The sequence below is a fragment of the Oncorhynchus clarkii genome, chromosome 6, assembly GCF_045791955.1.
Source record: "Oncorhynchus clarkii lewisi isolate Uvic-CL-2024 chromosome 6, UVic_Ocla_1.0, whole genome shotgun sequence".
NCBI lineage: Eukaryota > Metazoa > Chordata > Actinopteri > Salmoniformes > Salmonidae > Oncorhynchus > Oncorhynchus clarkii.
Window position 1 is genome coordinate 16,814,870 of NC_092152.1, and position 16,728 is coordinate 16,831,597.

Consider the following 16,728-nt stretch of genomic DNA (forward strand, 5'->3'; position numbering starts at 1 on the left):
CTTGTGCAAACTGCAGCGATAGTGGTCGATCAGGTCCCTATCATTCCATCCCGCGCCAGCAGTCAGGATCCGAAAATCCATGGCGAATTCCTGGTCACTCCTTGTCCCCTGCCTCAGATGGAAGAAACGTTCACCCGCCGCTGAAATCCACTAAATGGTCAAGCACCGCATCTCCTTCTCCGCACACAGCGTTGGCCCACTCCAAGGCTTTCCCAGAGAGGCACGAGACGAGGGCGGACACCTTCTCACAGTTGCCAGGTAGAGGTCGAGCTGCAACAGGAAACCCTGGCAGCGTGCAGCCATCCCATCATACTCCCGGGGAAGGGCGAGACGAATCCCACTGGGACCAGGAGAAGGGGGGGGGACGAGTAGTGGGGACCCTGGTGGTGCTGGTGGAGGCACTGGAGGAACTGCCCGTCTCTCCCAGCGGTCCATAGTTTGGATGGTGGAGCATCCCCGCGTGGTGGAGCCGAGATGGTGGAGCATCGCCGCGTGCTCTCGGACGCACTCCCCCACCCCTATTCCAGGGGCACCTGCTCCTGCTGACTCCATATGTATTGGTGTGGGATTCTGTAGTGGGGTGCGTAATTGGCGGCAGAGAAGTCAGGCACAGGAGAGCAGAACTGGGTAATAACCAGAGATTTATTAAGCAAAACCAACGGCATCCAGAACAACAAGAGAAATGGCCACAAAAATAACCCATCATGCGCTCACGGGGAACGTGCACAAGCACTACAATATACCAACCCACACAAAGACATGGGGGGAACAGAGGGTTAAATACACAACAAGTAAATCAGGGAATTGAAACCAGGTGTGTTGAAAAACAAGACAAAACAAATGGAAAATGAAAAGTGGATTGACGATGGCTAGAAGACCGACGACGCCGACCGCCGAGCACCGCCCGAACAAGGAGAGAACCCGACTCCGACGGAAGGCCTAACATGTTGAAGGGTTTGATGGAGAGCAGTGGGGTAAAGTAGTGTAAAGTACTTCAGTAAAAATACCTTAAAGTAATACTTTCGGGGGGTATCTGTACTTTACTATTTATATTGTTGGCAACTTTTAATTTTACTTCACTACATTCCTGAAGAAAATAATGTACTTTTTACATTTTCCATGACACCCAAAAGTACTTGCTACATTTTGACAGGAAAATGGACCAATTCACACACTTATCAAGAGAACATCCCTGGTCATCCCTACTCCCTCTGATCTGGCGGACTCACTAAACACAAATGCTTTGTTTGTAAATTATGCCTGAGTGTTGGAGTGTGACCCTGGCTATCCGTCAATAAAAAAAAACTAGAAAATGGTGTTGCCTGGTTTGCTTCATATAAGGAACTTGATATGATTTATACTTTTGATACTTAAGTATATTTACTTTTACTTGAGTGTGACAATTGAATACTTTTTCCACCACTGATGGAGAGTCAGCACTTCCAGACACATTAAACAAGTGGATGTGGGCTCTGGTTAAATGTAATTCTCTACATAGGGTGCCTTTTCAGATGCAAAACCAATTGTTTCCCATTCAGTCTCCACAATGTGTTTTTACACTACCGTTTAAAAGTTTGGAGTCACTTAGAAAGTTCCTTGTTTTTGAAAGAAAAGCACATATTTTTGTCCATAAAAATAACATCAAATTGATCAGAAATACAGTGTAGACATTGTTAATTTAGCCTGTTTACAGGAAACCTTAAAAAGGCCAAGTGCAGTCTAAAACCGGATTTTGAAGTTGGAAGTTTACAAGTTTACACCTTAGCCAAATACATTAGCCAAATACATTTAAACTCAGTTTTTCACAATTCCTGACATTGAATCCTAGTAACAAGTTCCTGTCTTAGGCCAATTAGAATCACCACTTTATTTTAAGAATGTGAAATGTCAGAATAATAGCAGAGAGAATGATTTATTTCAGCTTTTATTTCTTTCATCACATTCCTAGTGGGTCAGAAGTTTAAAACCTGATGAGGAGTTAGTGATCCCTTTTGGGAACATCCCCTCCCACGTTCAGCTGGAACGGTGGCGCATGGAACGCAAAAATATTCTTAGAAATATTTAACCTCCACACATTAACAAGTCCAATAGCTCAAATGAAAGATAAACACCTTGTTCATCTACCCAGCATGTCAGATTTTTTAAAATGTTTTACGGCGAAAACACACCACATATTTATATTAGACCACCACCGAAACGAAGACAAGAGGCAGCCATTTTGTCCCAGAAAATATAAAATTATAAAAGCAGGATTAAAAAATAAATCATTCACTAACCTTTTGAAAATCTTCATCAGATGACAGTAATAGGACATGTTACACAGTACATTTTTTTTTTCAATAATATGTCATTTATATCCATAAATGTCCATTTACATTGAATTCATGTTCAGAAAATACTCAAAAATGTCAGCAGAAAATATCGGTAGCGCCGCAAGATAACGTAAATAGACATCATAAACTTTGACTAAATATACATGTTCTACATATAGTTAGAAAGATACACTGCTTCTTAATGCAATCGCTTTGTTACATTTATTTTTAACGTTACAGAAATCGCTCACTATTCAATATTCTGAGACGGCGCTCAGATATAAGCTATATTTCTCCGCTATGTTGGAGTCAACAGAAACACAGATTTCAGCATAAATATTCCCTTACCTTTGATGGTCTTCGTTCAGAATGTACTGGAAGGGTTCATACTTACCCAAAACATCGTTTGGTTTCAAGTCTTGCGTCTTTGTATTAGCTACTGCTAATAACATCAGCTGAAATGCACCCAAAATGTCCTCTGGTCCGGAAAAGTTGGCATCAAAACTTCAAAATTACATATTATATGTCGACTAAACAGGTCAAACTAAGTGCAGAACCAAGCTTTAGAATGTTATAAACATACAAAACAAATTTCTATTCAACCGGTCATTGTTTGTCCTTCTCCGGAGTGCTGGAACAAAGGAATGGCTGGGACCAATTCGCGCCCTAACGCACAGGTATTTTCTCGCGGCACTCACTCAATTCACTCCCATAGGGCCAATTCTCGCGGGATTTGAACGATTAAACGCTCTACTGAATGAGGACATCTAGTGGAAGACATAGAAAGTGTCCCCAGATCCATAGCTGGTTGGGAAGGGTGGGGGCGATGACGTCAAAGTTGCCTCAACTTTCATGACCACAAAACTAGTTTGGAAGAATGCCTGCCCTGTGAGTTCTGCTATACTTACAGCTTTAGAGTGTTTTCTATCCAATAATAATTATTATATGCATATCTTAGCAATTTTTGACAGATTTGTTTTTCAGTTTACTATGGGCATGCAATTCCTCCAAAGGATGAACCAGACTTGTGGAGGTTTACAATTTTCTGAGGTCTTGGCTGATTTCTTTTGATTTTCCCATGATGTCAAGCAAAGAGGCACTGAGTTTGAAGGTAGGCCTTGAAATACATCCACAGGTACACCTCCAATTGACTCAAATTATGTCAATTAGCCTATCAGAAGCTTCTAAAGCCATTGTATAATTTTCTGGAATTTTCCAAGCTGTTTAAAGGCACAGTCAACTTAGTGTATGTAAACTTCTGACCCACTGGAATTGTGATAATGTGAATTATAAGTGAAATAATCTGTCTGTAAACAATTGTTGGAAAAATGACTTGTGTCATACACAAAGTAGATGTCCTAACCGACTTGCTAAAACTATAGTTTGTTAACAAGAAATTTGTGGAGTGGTTGAAAAACTAGTTTTAATGACTCCAACCTAAGTGTATGTAAACTTCCAACTTTAACTGTATATTTCCACACTAGGAGGTTGGAATCATTTGAAGAGGCATGCGAGGAGGATGGTCCATGTGATCTGCATAACATACCAATACCAATTGGCATACCTTTATACCTTGGCATACCTTTGGAACATTGTGTTAGCTAATCCAAATGTATAATTTTAAAAGGCTAATTGATCATTAAAAAAACATTTTGCAATTGCGTTAGCACAGCTGAAAACTGTTGTGCTCATTAAATAAGCAAATAAACTGGCATTCTTTAGACTAGTTGAGTATCTGAAGCATCAGCATTTGTGGGTTCGATTACAGGCTCAAAATGGCCAGAAACAAAGAACTTTCTTCTGAAACTAATCAGTCTATTCTTGTTCTGAGTATTTAAGGCTATTCCATGCAAGAAATTGCCAAGAAACTGAAGATCTTGTACAACGCTGTGTACTCTCTTCACAGAACAGTGCAAACAGGCTCTAACCAGAATAGAAAGAGGAGTGAGAAGTGCCCATCAAGCCAATCCAACTTGTGAGAAGTGCTTCAGGAAGCATGGGGTGAAGTCTCCCCAGATTACCTCAACAAATTGATAACTAGAATGCCAAAGGTCTGCAATGCTGTAATTGCTGCAAATGGAGGATTCTTTGACGAAAGCAAAGTTTGAAGGACACTATTATTATTTCAATCAATAATCATTATTTAATACCTTGTCAACGTCTTAACTATATTTCCTATCCATTTTGCAACCATTTCATTTATGTTTTCATGGAAAACAAGGACATTTCTAAATGACCCCCAAACTTTGGAACGGTAGTGTATGTCAATGGGATGTTGTCACCACCCGGGTCTTGTCTGCATCCTGCTTTTGGTCTCAACCAAAATCTTAGATTTGTTAGGCTTTTAAAAAATGTAACCTTTATTTAACTAGGCATGTTGGTTAAGAACAAATTCTTATTTACAATGATGGCCTAGGAACAGTGGGTTAACTGCCTTGTTCAGATTTTTACATTGTCAGCTCGAGGATTCGATCCACCAACCTTTCGGTTACTGGCCCAACGCTCTAAGCACTAGGCTACCTGCCGGCTTGATCTAACTGTCATTAGTCTGTTAATACTGATACTTTGTAAAGATATTATCCACGTGTTAAAAGTAACATATTATGTTTTGAGAAATTAGTGTGCGGTCAGTGCGCAAACTAAACTCATAAGATGTTAGGGCACCAATGACGGACGTTGCGAAACAATAGTTCTGAGGTAAAAAAAATATCCTTTATTATATTACTACCCCCAAGCCATATCACGGTGAGCAAATGTATTCAGGAAAAGTCAGCAGAGGCCCTTGAATAAATGATAAGCTTTCCTGATTTAGTACCTGTGTGGAGCTCTGCGCTATCACCAAGGAAATGGGTTCATTTAACACCTCAGGTTCAAAGAGCAGGCTCGTCAAGCCGAAGGCCAGACCAGAATGAATAGTGTCATGCTTTGTTGATTTCAGTATAATCATTTAACTGTAAAGCATCTTGGTTCCCTCTGCTTCCCATTTTCAATGGACAATGCCGTTTCATTCATTATGCAGCTCACCACTTCTGGGCGGAGATATTGACAAGGCTCGACAAAAGCAAATGGTATCTTTTTCAGAAAGAGGAAATTGGTGCATTCATCCAAGTGCTCATTGCAATTGTGGCCAGTACATTATTAGAACATGATTCGGTCTTTTGAAATGGGGACACAGCTACAGTGACCCCATTTAGTACAGAATACTGTTCAGAATGTCTTCGGAATCCAGTCTCTCGGTTGGATAATGTACTGACAATTACTTTAAGTGAAACTGCAAATCGTCTTGAAACGAGTGGTGAGCTCTGCCAGAGGAAGCATAGTTGATTTAAATGGCCATCTCTTCCACTGAAACACACGTCATAGAGACCTATAGTGCAAATAATTCAAGTAATATTTAATCCTATGAAGTCCAGGAAAGTCTTTGTTTAACAAAGGTAGTCTGATAAATATTTCGCTCAACAACCTCTAAGTTTTTAACCAATCGATTTCTTTCATTTTGGGGGATTTTGTCAAAATACATTTTGAAAACTTCTTATTGAACAATCTAATCTGTAAAGTATTACCATAACGCTAAAAATAGCAGTACTGTAGCAGAGCTCAAATTACCATTACTCTAATCAGTGTTTTCTCTGCTATCAGGCAGGATATGGAGCTTAATAAAAAGAACTCCAAGGCCGGAAATGTCCAAATAAACCACGGATGGAGAAATTGCTCGACACGTTCACTGAGTCCGTCTGAACGTATTCCATTGTGTTTCTGCCAATCATACTCAGTATGGGTCAGAACACAGCCTACTCAGCTCATCTGGAAACATCAACACTACTGAGCAGATCCACATCAAATGAAATCATTCCACTTCACTTCAAAACTCAAAGACATTTGAGCATTGGACATATCAAACATTTACACATTGCATTTGAAACCATTTCAAGCCAAAGGCTTTGAAGAGCACTCCTGGTCAAATATGCTGTGTTGCGCATTTAGTTGAAGATTACAATAAAAATAAAAATGTGCATGCTTTTCCTGGAGAACATTCTGTTGAAGAGTAATTTGAACGGAAAGCTTAATGTTATACAGTACAAACTTCATGTTGTACAGTACAAGCTATACAGAGTACTATCCTTTCTGTTAGAACCACAGTTACCGAAAAGAAATACCCTTGTAAATGAATTTGTAGCATGCAAAATACATCTTCTCCATTGACTGATTGGCTTTATCCTGTCATATGACACAGGATGTCGAGGCCACCAGGAAATAATAGCGAAGATTGATTGGATGACAGGCAGCCGGTCAAAAAGATCTGTGGTGGGCCAAATGAGGCTATAACAGCTGGGAAGCAACACCATGGCAGAATGATCACCCAGATGTGAAAACTGCCGAGCTGGTTTAAAATGACTCAGCAAAAAAGAAAAGCCAATTTCAGCTTTGATACCCAAAAGTGCTGTATAATTTATTGATTTTAAGATGTGTTTGGTCTCTCAGTCGCCTTTTCCACCTGCAATTAAATGGGGGAAATGTATGTGTGAGAATTGACTGGCATGAGGATCCTCATAGCAGCACAATCCCCATTAATTGACATCTAAAATGGCACAGCTGAGGTTTTAATAGATGTTTCTCATCGGAGATGACCTGCTACACATTTTGGTGGGAAAATGAAAAGTAAGCTGTTACTTGGAAGTAACTTCTCACAACAACACGCATTGGCCGAAGGAGAGGGAGAGCTATTTCAGATGTGCCCCAAAATACAGCGTGCATGCTTAGAATATAAATATGATACAGTTTGAACTATACATAGGTGGTGTTCTCTTATGATGCTGGTACACTGGCAATCTCTACTGTGGCTACCATTATCTGAAATCTGAGCTAAGTCAGTGTAGAAAATAAAGAGACAAGGAACACAAAGAGAATGTGAAAAAATGTGAATGTGTAGAAGTGAACCATGGAGACAAATGGAATTCAAAAAGGCATCTACACAAATCACAACCATCAAAATGGTGTTTAAAGCAGGGTATTGGGGAGGGTGAGTGAAATAGGAGGTGCAAGCACAGAGGGGTATTGTATTTGATGTTCCTATGGTAGGCTGTTTTAAGCAGGCTCATACTTCAAAGACAGCGCTGCACACCTCACTGTTCTGACTAGTCAAGCTGTCCTAAATTCACCCAGCGGAAACGCACAAGAGAACAAATGTATGGCTCGGCCCCAGCTACCACCACTTACCAATTCTGTTAATTACCACGTGTGTTTAAACAGCAACACAGCTTTCAGTTTTTCTGACACTCACATGGCAAAATTATGGTGAGCAAGATAAATTATGTAATAGTCATTTATAGCTATGTATATTACAGGAATACAAGAAAAGGACGTATGAATTCAGTTGCGAGAGAGAGAGAGAGAGAGAGAGATAGAGAGAATGTCTCATCCTGGAATATACAAGACCTGAGGTCATCTGCCTTTGGCCTAAAGAGAAGGAACCAAGACTTCATCAAAGAAATTGGAAATACAGACATTGTCATCCTACAAGAAACATGGTATAGAGAAGACGGACCCACTGGTTTCCCTCTAGGTTACAGAGAGCTGGTAGCACCATCCACCAAACTACCAGGTGTGAAACAGGGAAGAGACTCAGGGGGTATGCTAATTTGGTATAGAGCAGACCTAACCCACTCTATTAAATTAGTCAAAACAGGAACATTTTACATGTCGCTAGAAATTTAAAGGTAAATTATCTCAACAGTGAAAAATGTCCTCATGTGTGCTACCTATATCCCCCCCATAGTTTAACTATGACAGCTTCTCCATCCTAGAGGGGGAGATGACAATTTCCAGGCACAGGGACATGTACTAGTGGATGGTGACGTAAATGCCAGAACTGGACAAGAACCTGACACTCTCAGCACACAGAGGGACAAACATCTACCTGGAGGTGACAGTATTCCCTCCCAAATATGATCCCTTAGACACAACTATGACAAAATAACTAACAAAAATGGGCCACAATTCCTGCAGCTCTGTCGCACTGTGGGTCTGTACATAACCAATGGTAGGCTTCGAGGAGACTCCTATGGTAGGTACACCTACAGCTCATCCCTTGGCAGTAGTACTTTAGCCCTGACCTCAACCCAGAGTCTCTCAGAGTGTTCACAGTCAGCCCACTAACACCCTTATCAGATAACAGCAAAATAACAGTCTAACTAAACAGAGCAATACTCAATCGTGACGCATCAAAGCCAAAGGAACTGCACAATTTTAAGAAATGCTATAGATGGAAGGAAAGTATTGTAGAAACCTACCAAAAAACAATTAGGCAACAACAAATGCAATCCCTTTTAGACAAAAAATGTCTTTGTAATAGTGAAGGTGTAAACTTGGTAGTAGAATGCCTAAACAGTGTATTTGACCTTTCAGCTTCCCTATCAAATCAAAAAAATTCAAGCAGACAACCTAAGAAAATCAACAACAATGACAAATGGTTTGATGAAGAATGCCAAAACCTAAGAAAGAAATTGAGAAACCTATTCAAACAGAAACATAGAGACCCAGAAACAAAGATGTGCAGATAAACCACTTCTCCAATCTTGGCTCCATTACAAATCTTGGCTCCATTACAAAGAAAAAACTGCAAAAACATATACATGATCAATTACAAATCTTAGAATCAGCTATTAAAGTCTACCAGAACCCACTGGATTCTCCAATTACATTGAATGAACTACAGGACAAAATACAAACACTCCAACCCAAAAAGGCCTGTGGTGCTGATGGTATCCTACATGAAATGATAAAATATACAGACCACAAATTCCAGTTGGCTATTCTTAAACTCTTTAACATCATCCTCAGCTCTGGCATCTTCCCCAATATTTGGAACCAAGGACTGATAACCCCAATCCACAAAAGTGGAGCCAAATTTGACCCCAATAACTACTGTGGGATATGCGTCAACAGCAACCTTGAGAAAATCCTCTGCATTATCATTAACAGCACAGCTGTATATTTCCTCAGTGAAAACAATGTACTGAGCAAATGTCAAATTGGCTTTTTACTAAATTACCATACGACAGACCACATATTCACCCTGCACACCCTAATTAACAAACAAACAAAACAAAACAAATGCAAAGTCTTGGCATGCTTTGTTGACTTCAAGATAGCTTTTGACTCAATTTGGCAATGGAAAGTGATGTTGGGGGAAAAACATATGACGTTATAAAATCCATGTACACAAACAACAAGTGTGCGGTTAAAATTGGCAAAAAACACACACATTTCTTTCCACAGGGCCATGGGAATGACAGGGATGCAGCTTAAGCCCCACCCTCTTCAACATATATTTCAACAAATTGGCAAGGGCAATAGAACAGTCTGCAGCACCTGACTTACCCTAATAGAATCTGAAGTCAAATTTCTACTGTTTGCTGATGATCTGGTGCTGAAGATCTCGTGCTTCTGTCCCAAACCAAGGAGGGCTTACAGCAGCACCTTGATCTGCTGCACAGATTCTGTCAGACCTGGGCCCTGACAGTAAATCTTGCCAGGACCACAAACAAATTCCATCTAGACACCGTTGCCCTAGAGCACACAAAAAGCTATACATACCTCAGCCTAAATATCAGTGCAACAGGTAACTTCCACAAAGCTGTGAACGATCTGAGAGACAAGGCAAGAAGGGCCTCCTATGCCATCCAAAGGAACATAAAAGTTGACATAGCAATTAGGATCTGGCTAAAAATACTTGAATCGGTTATAGAACCCATTGCCCTTTATTGTTGTGAGGTCTGGGGTCCGCTCACCAACCAAGAATTCACAAAATGGCAAAAACACCATTTTGAGACTCTGCATGCAGAAACCTGCAAAAATATATATTATGTGTACAACGTAAAACACGAAATAATGCATGCAGAGCCGATTACCGCTAATTATGAAAATCCAGAAAAGAGACGTTCAATTCTACAACCACCTAAAAGGAAGCAAATCCCAAACCTTCCATAACAAAGCCATCACCTACAGAGAGATGAACATGGAGAAGAGTCCCCTAAGCAATCTGGTCCTGGGGCTCTGTTCACAAACACAAACAGACCCCACAGAGCCCCAGGACAGCAAAACAATTAGACCCAACCAAAACAAAAAGATAATTACATGACATATAAGAAAGTTTTAACAAATAAACAGAGCAGACTAGAATGCTATTTAGCCCTAAACAGAGAGTACACAGTGGCAGAATACCTGACCACTGTGACTGACCCAAAATGAAGGAAAGCTTTGACTATGTACAGACTCAGTGAGCCCATGAAATTTACAAAAATGAATGACTACTTATTGGCATTGGGCGAACCATATACACAATCGCAAATACCACTCAAATGGACGGCAGTTCATCAAAAACATATTGCAAGCGGAACATTGCAAATGCCAAGTGTCATAAACCAAAAACCCAGTAGGGGCGAACACGCTCCACCGTAGGATTTCATATGGGAAATGGTCACAAAGTCAGGTCTCCAGGGTGACGTTTTAAAACCTCATACAAAGTGCTATTTGGATGTTTTCTAAATGTTTGTCAATTACACATCTGTAGTAACCATATGGACATACATTTGTGTTATTTTATTGAGTTTGTCCATAAGGGCTGTTTGGCCATTTGCCATATATGATCATAGGAAGTCGGCTTCCGAACCCAAAAGTCAGTGAACCATGTCCAAATGGCATAAGAAATGTCCAAATGGCATATATCAGTATTGAAGGTACCAAATAAGGATGTTATGTCCATTTGCCATATATGATCATAGGAAGTCGGCTTCCAAACCCAAAAGTCATTGAACCATGTTCAAATGGTATACGAAATGTCCCAATGGCATATATAAGTATTGAAAGTACCAAATCAGGATGTTATGTAAACATCTATATAACGTCCACAGTTGAGAATGGATGTCAGAGCAAAAACCAAGCCATGAGGTCGAAGGAATTGTCCGTAGAAGGGTATGAAAGAAATTCTGCAGTATTGAAGGTCTCCAAGAACATAGTAGCCTTCATCATTCTTAAATGGAATAAGTTTGTAACCCCCAAGACTCTTCCTAGATTTGCCCATCTGGCCAAATTGAGCAATCTGGGGAGATGGGGCCTTGGTCAGGGAGGTGACCATGAACCCGATGGTCACTCTGACAGAGCTCCAGAGATCCTCTGTGGAGATGGGTGAACCTTCCAGAAAGACAACCATCTCTGCAGCACTCCACCAATCAGGCCTTTATGGTAGAGTGGCCAGACAGAAGCCACTCCTGCTTGGAGTTTGCCAAAGGCACCTAAAGGACTCTTAGGCCATGAGAAACAAGATTATCTGGTCTGATGAAACCAAGATCGAACTCTTTGGCCTGAATGCCAGGCGTCAAGTCAAGAGGAAAACTGGCACAATCTCTATGGTGAAGCATGGTGGTGGCAGCATCATGCTGTGGGGATGTTTTTCAGCAGCAGGGACTGGAAGACTAGTCAGGACTGAGGGAAAGATGAACGGAGTACAGAGAGATCCTTGAAGAAAACCTGTTCCAGAGCGCTCAGAACCTCAGACTGGGGGCGAAGGTTCACCTTCCAAAAGGACAACGACCCTAAGCACACAGCCAAGACAACGCAGGAGTGGCTTCGGGACAAGTCTCTGAATGTCCTTGAGTGGACCAGCCAGAGCCAGGACTTGAACCCGATCAAACATCTCTGGAGAGACCTGAAAATAGCTGTGAGGCGATGCTCAGTAATCCAGAGTCAGTAATCCAGATAGGTGGGGCAAAGGTACAGGACGGCAGGCAGGCTCAGGGTAAGGCCAGGCAGAAAAGGTCAATACCGGGAAAACTAGAAAACAGGAACAATCGAGAGACAGAACAGAGGGAAAAACACTGGTAGGTTTGACGAAACAAAACAAACTGGCAACAGACGAACAGAAAACACAGGTATAAATACACAGGGGATAATGATGAAGATGGGCGACACCAGGGGGGGTTGGAGACAATCACAAAGACAGGTGGAACAGATCAGGGTGTGACACAACCGAATTCAAAAATAGCAGTTGCTGAAAACATCTGGTCCAACTAGAAACATGTGGGAGGATTTGACAGCTTTAGTGGAGGAGGGGACAGGAAAAATTAATGTTCATCACTCACCATGTTAGGTCATCAGATGCTCTCCAAAAAATATATCCCTGCAAAAACAATCAACGCTAACTAGCTATGGTTTTTCCTCATTGGACCTGCGTTTACAATGTATCAAATTTCAGTTTGTGTGTAGTTGTTGGTTTAGCTTTCTGTACCTTTGTAGAAAGTACGGTCTGCATGTGTAGATGCTTATTGCGTCATGATTGCAAGGTGTCACAATATATTTTCCAACTGTTCCAACTGTTGTCCCAACTGCCTACCACCTGTCCCGTTATCAATCAAATCAATTAAATGTATTTATAACGCCCTTCTTACATCAGCTGATGTTACAAAGTGCTGTACAGAAACCCAGCCTAAAAACCCAAACAGCAAGCAATGCAGGTGTAGAAGCACGGTGGCTAGGAAAAACTCCCTAGAAAGGCCATAACCTAGGAAGAAACCTAGAGAGGAACCAGGCTATGAGGGGTGGCCATTCCTCTTCTAGCTGTGCCGGGTGGAGATTATAACAGAAGATGGCCAAGATGTTCAAATGTTCATAAATGACCAGCTGGTTCAGATAATAATAATCACAGTGGTTGTAGAGGGTACAACAGGTCAGCACGTCAGGAGTAAATGTCAGTTGGCTTTTCATTCAGAGTATCTCTACCACACCTCTCTGTCATGTAGTCCTGAGGCATGGTCCTAGGGCTTAGGTCCTCCGAGAGAGAGAGAGAGAGAGAGAGAGAGAGAGAGAGAGAGAATTAGAGAGAGCATACTTAAATGCACACAGGACACTGGATAAGACAGGATAAATATTCCAGATATAACAGACTGACCCTAGCCCCCCGACACATAAACTATTGCAGCATAAATACTGGAGGCTGAGACAAGAGGGGTCGGGAGACACTGTGGCCCCGTCCGACGATACCGGACAGGGCCAAACAAGCAGGATATAACCCCACCCACTTTGCCAAAGCACAGCCCCCACCCCACTAGAGGGATATCTTTAAGCACCAACTTACTATCTTGCAACAAGGCCGAGTATAGCCCAAGAAGATCTCACCCACGGCAAGGAACCTGAGGGGGGAGGGTTGCCAACCCGGACAGGAAGACCACGTCAGTAACTCAACCCAATCAAATGACGCACCCCTCCTAGGGACGGCATGGAAGAGCACCAGTAAGCCAGTGACACAGCCCCCGTAATAGGGTTTGGGGCAGAGAATCCCAGTGGAGAGAGGGGAACTGGCCAGGCAGAGACAGCAAAGACAGTTTGTTGTTCCAGTGCCTTTCTGCACACCTTCACACTCCTGGGCCAGATTACACTCGATCATAGGACCTACTGAAGAGATGAGTCTTCAATAAAGACTTAAATGTTCAGACTGAGTCTGCGACTCTCACATGAATAGGCAGACCATTCCATAAAAAATAAGCTCTATCGGAGAAAGCCCTGCCTCCAGCTGTTTGCTTAGAAATTCTAGGGACAATTAGGAGGCCGGCGTCTTGTGACCGTAGCGTACGTGTAGGTATGTACGGCAGGACCAAATCGGAAAGGTAGGTATGAGCAAGCCGGTGTAGTGCTTTGTAGGTTAGCAGTAAAACCTTGAACTCAGCCCTATCCTTAACAGGAAGCCAGTGTAGAGAGGCTAGAGTAATGTGATCTAATTTTGGTTTGCCATCCACTTCCTTATGTCTGAGACACAGGCTTCCAGGGAGGGCAATTTTGGGGCTTCACCATGTTTCATCGAAATGTACAGCTGTGTGTCATTCGCATAGCAGTGAAAGTTGACATTGTGTTTCCGAATGACATCACCAAGAGGTAAAATATATAGTGAAAACAATAGTGGTCCTTAAACAGAGCCTTGAAGAAAACTGAATTGTACAGTTGATTTGTCAGAAGATAAACCATCTACAGAGACAAACTGATATCTTTCTGACAGATAAGATCTAAACCAGGCCAGAACTTGTTCTTGTAGACCAATTTGGGTTTCCAATCTCTCTAAAAGTATGTGGTGATCGGTGGTATCAAAAGCAGCACTAAGGTCTAGGAGCACGAGGACAGACGCCATTAAAAGGTAATTTACCACCTTCACAAGTGCAGTCTCAGTGCTATGATGGGGTCTAAAACCAGACTGAAGCGTTTAGTATAGATTGTTTGTCTTCAGGAAGGCAGTGAGTTGCTGCACAACAGCTTTTTCATATTTTTAATATTTTTATATCTTCGTTTTTTAATATTTTCAAGAGAGGCTTTATTACTGCCACTTTTAGTGAGTTTGGTACACATCCGGTGGATAGGGAGACGTTTATTATGTTCAACATAGGAGGGCCAAGCACAGGAAATAGCACTTTCAGTAGTTTAGTTGGCATAGGGTCCAGTATGCAGATTGAAGGTTTAGAGGCCATGACTATTTTCATCATTGTGTCAAGAGATATAGTGATAAAAAACTTGAGTGTCTCCCTTGATCCTAGGTCCTGGCAGTGTTGTGCAGACTTGGGACAACTTAGCTTTGGAGAAATACGCAGATTTAAAGAGTCCGTAATTTGCTTTCTATGATCATGGTCTTTTCGTCAAGGAAGTTCATGAATTTATCACTGCTGAAGTTAAAGCCATCTTCTTTTGGGGAATTCTGCTTTTTAGTTAGCTTTGCAACAGTATCAAAAGTAAATTTTGGATTGTTCTTATTTTCCTCAATTAGGTTGTAAAAAAATAGGATGATCGAGCTGCAGTGAGGGCTCTTCAATACTGCACGGTACTGTCTTTCCAAGCTAGTTGGAAGACTTCCAGTTTGATGTAGCGCCATTTCCGTTCCAATTTTCTGGAAGCTTGCTTCAGGGCTCGGATATTTTCTGTATACCAGGGAGCTAGTTTCTTATGACAAATGTTTTTTGTTTTTGGGTGCGACTGCATCATATTACGCAATGTTAAATGTAATTCCTCAGTTAGGTGGTTAACTGATTTTTGTACTCTGATGTCCTTGGATAGGTGGAGGGAGTCTGGAAGGGCATCTAGGAATCTTTGGGTTGTCCGAGAATTTATAGCACGGCTTTTGATGATCCTTGGTTGGGGTCTGAGCAGATTAGTTGTTGCGATTGCAAACGTAATAAAATGGTGGTCCAATAGTCCAGGATTATGAGGAAAAACATTAAGATCCACAACATTTATTCCATGGGACAAAACTAGGTCCCGAGTATGACTGTGGCAGTGAGTAGGTCAGGAGACATGTTGGACAAAACCCACTGAGTTGATGATGGCTCCGAAAGCCTTTTGGAGTAGTCTGTGTTCTTTTCCATGTGAATATTAAAGTCACCAAAATGTTTAATATTATCTGGTTTTAATGTCCATTCTAGAAAGCCCTTCTTGCCAATCAGAAACGAGTATTCAACAATGCTGTGGTATAACATAATAAAAGAAGTTAGCGGCAGGTGGACGTGCTAAATCCACTGTCATAGTTTGGATGAAGCCTGAGCTGGAATGTGAAGCTAACTGAAGCTGATTAGCTTTATAAAAGCCTGAGTAGATCTAGCTTGCATTGTAGTATACCACTCTGAGCTTTTTAAAGTGGTAATCATTAGTTGAAACAATAACAAAGCATTCTACTGTTTCCCTACTGTTTCACTAAAACGCTGAGGGGTGGGGCTAGGGAAATGTAACCACTCTCAAATGCAATTGTAACCACTCTCAAATTCATAGATAGAGCTATGGATGCAATAACTGACCATCCATGATATCACAATTATAGTTTTAACCATGCTTTGAGGCTATACAGTGTTTGTTTACATTTCATTTGTTTACAAACATTGTAGTAAAACAAGCTTATATTTTGGGATGTGATGGGGTACGACAGTTGAACTAAGCTCACGAGGCATTTATAAGTTATATTAGTCAAGAAACATCATTAGTTTACAAGTGCAAATATGGATGTAGCTACTACAGATTGCCACTTTAAATGATCAAATATGATCAATACCTCAAGGGTCTTTAATAGCCTGGGTTACAGTCTGAAATACTATATGAACACAAACAGTGGTGTCCCCATACTTCTAGGACTATTGAGAGAACAGAAAGAAGTGTCAGAAAGTGGGCCACCTCATCCCTAGGCTATTCTCTTTTGTCTTTGAGGCTCCTTCTTGGATTAGGGAAAAGGCACTGCTTGTTCAGTACAATTTCTGGGTAGGCACAGCACCGTGCTTGCTTTAAAATTGCTTCAAGATTTTTACACAGCAGTGCAACAGATGTGGAAGCATGCAGTACCGTGCGCATGTGTGTGTATCAATTAGGCATGATTTGCAGGCTGCTCTGAAAGTGTGAT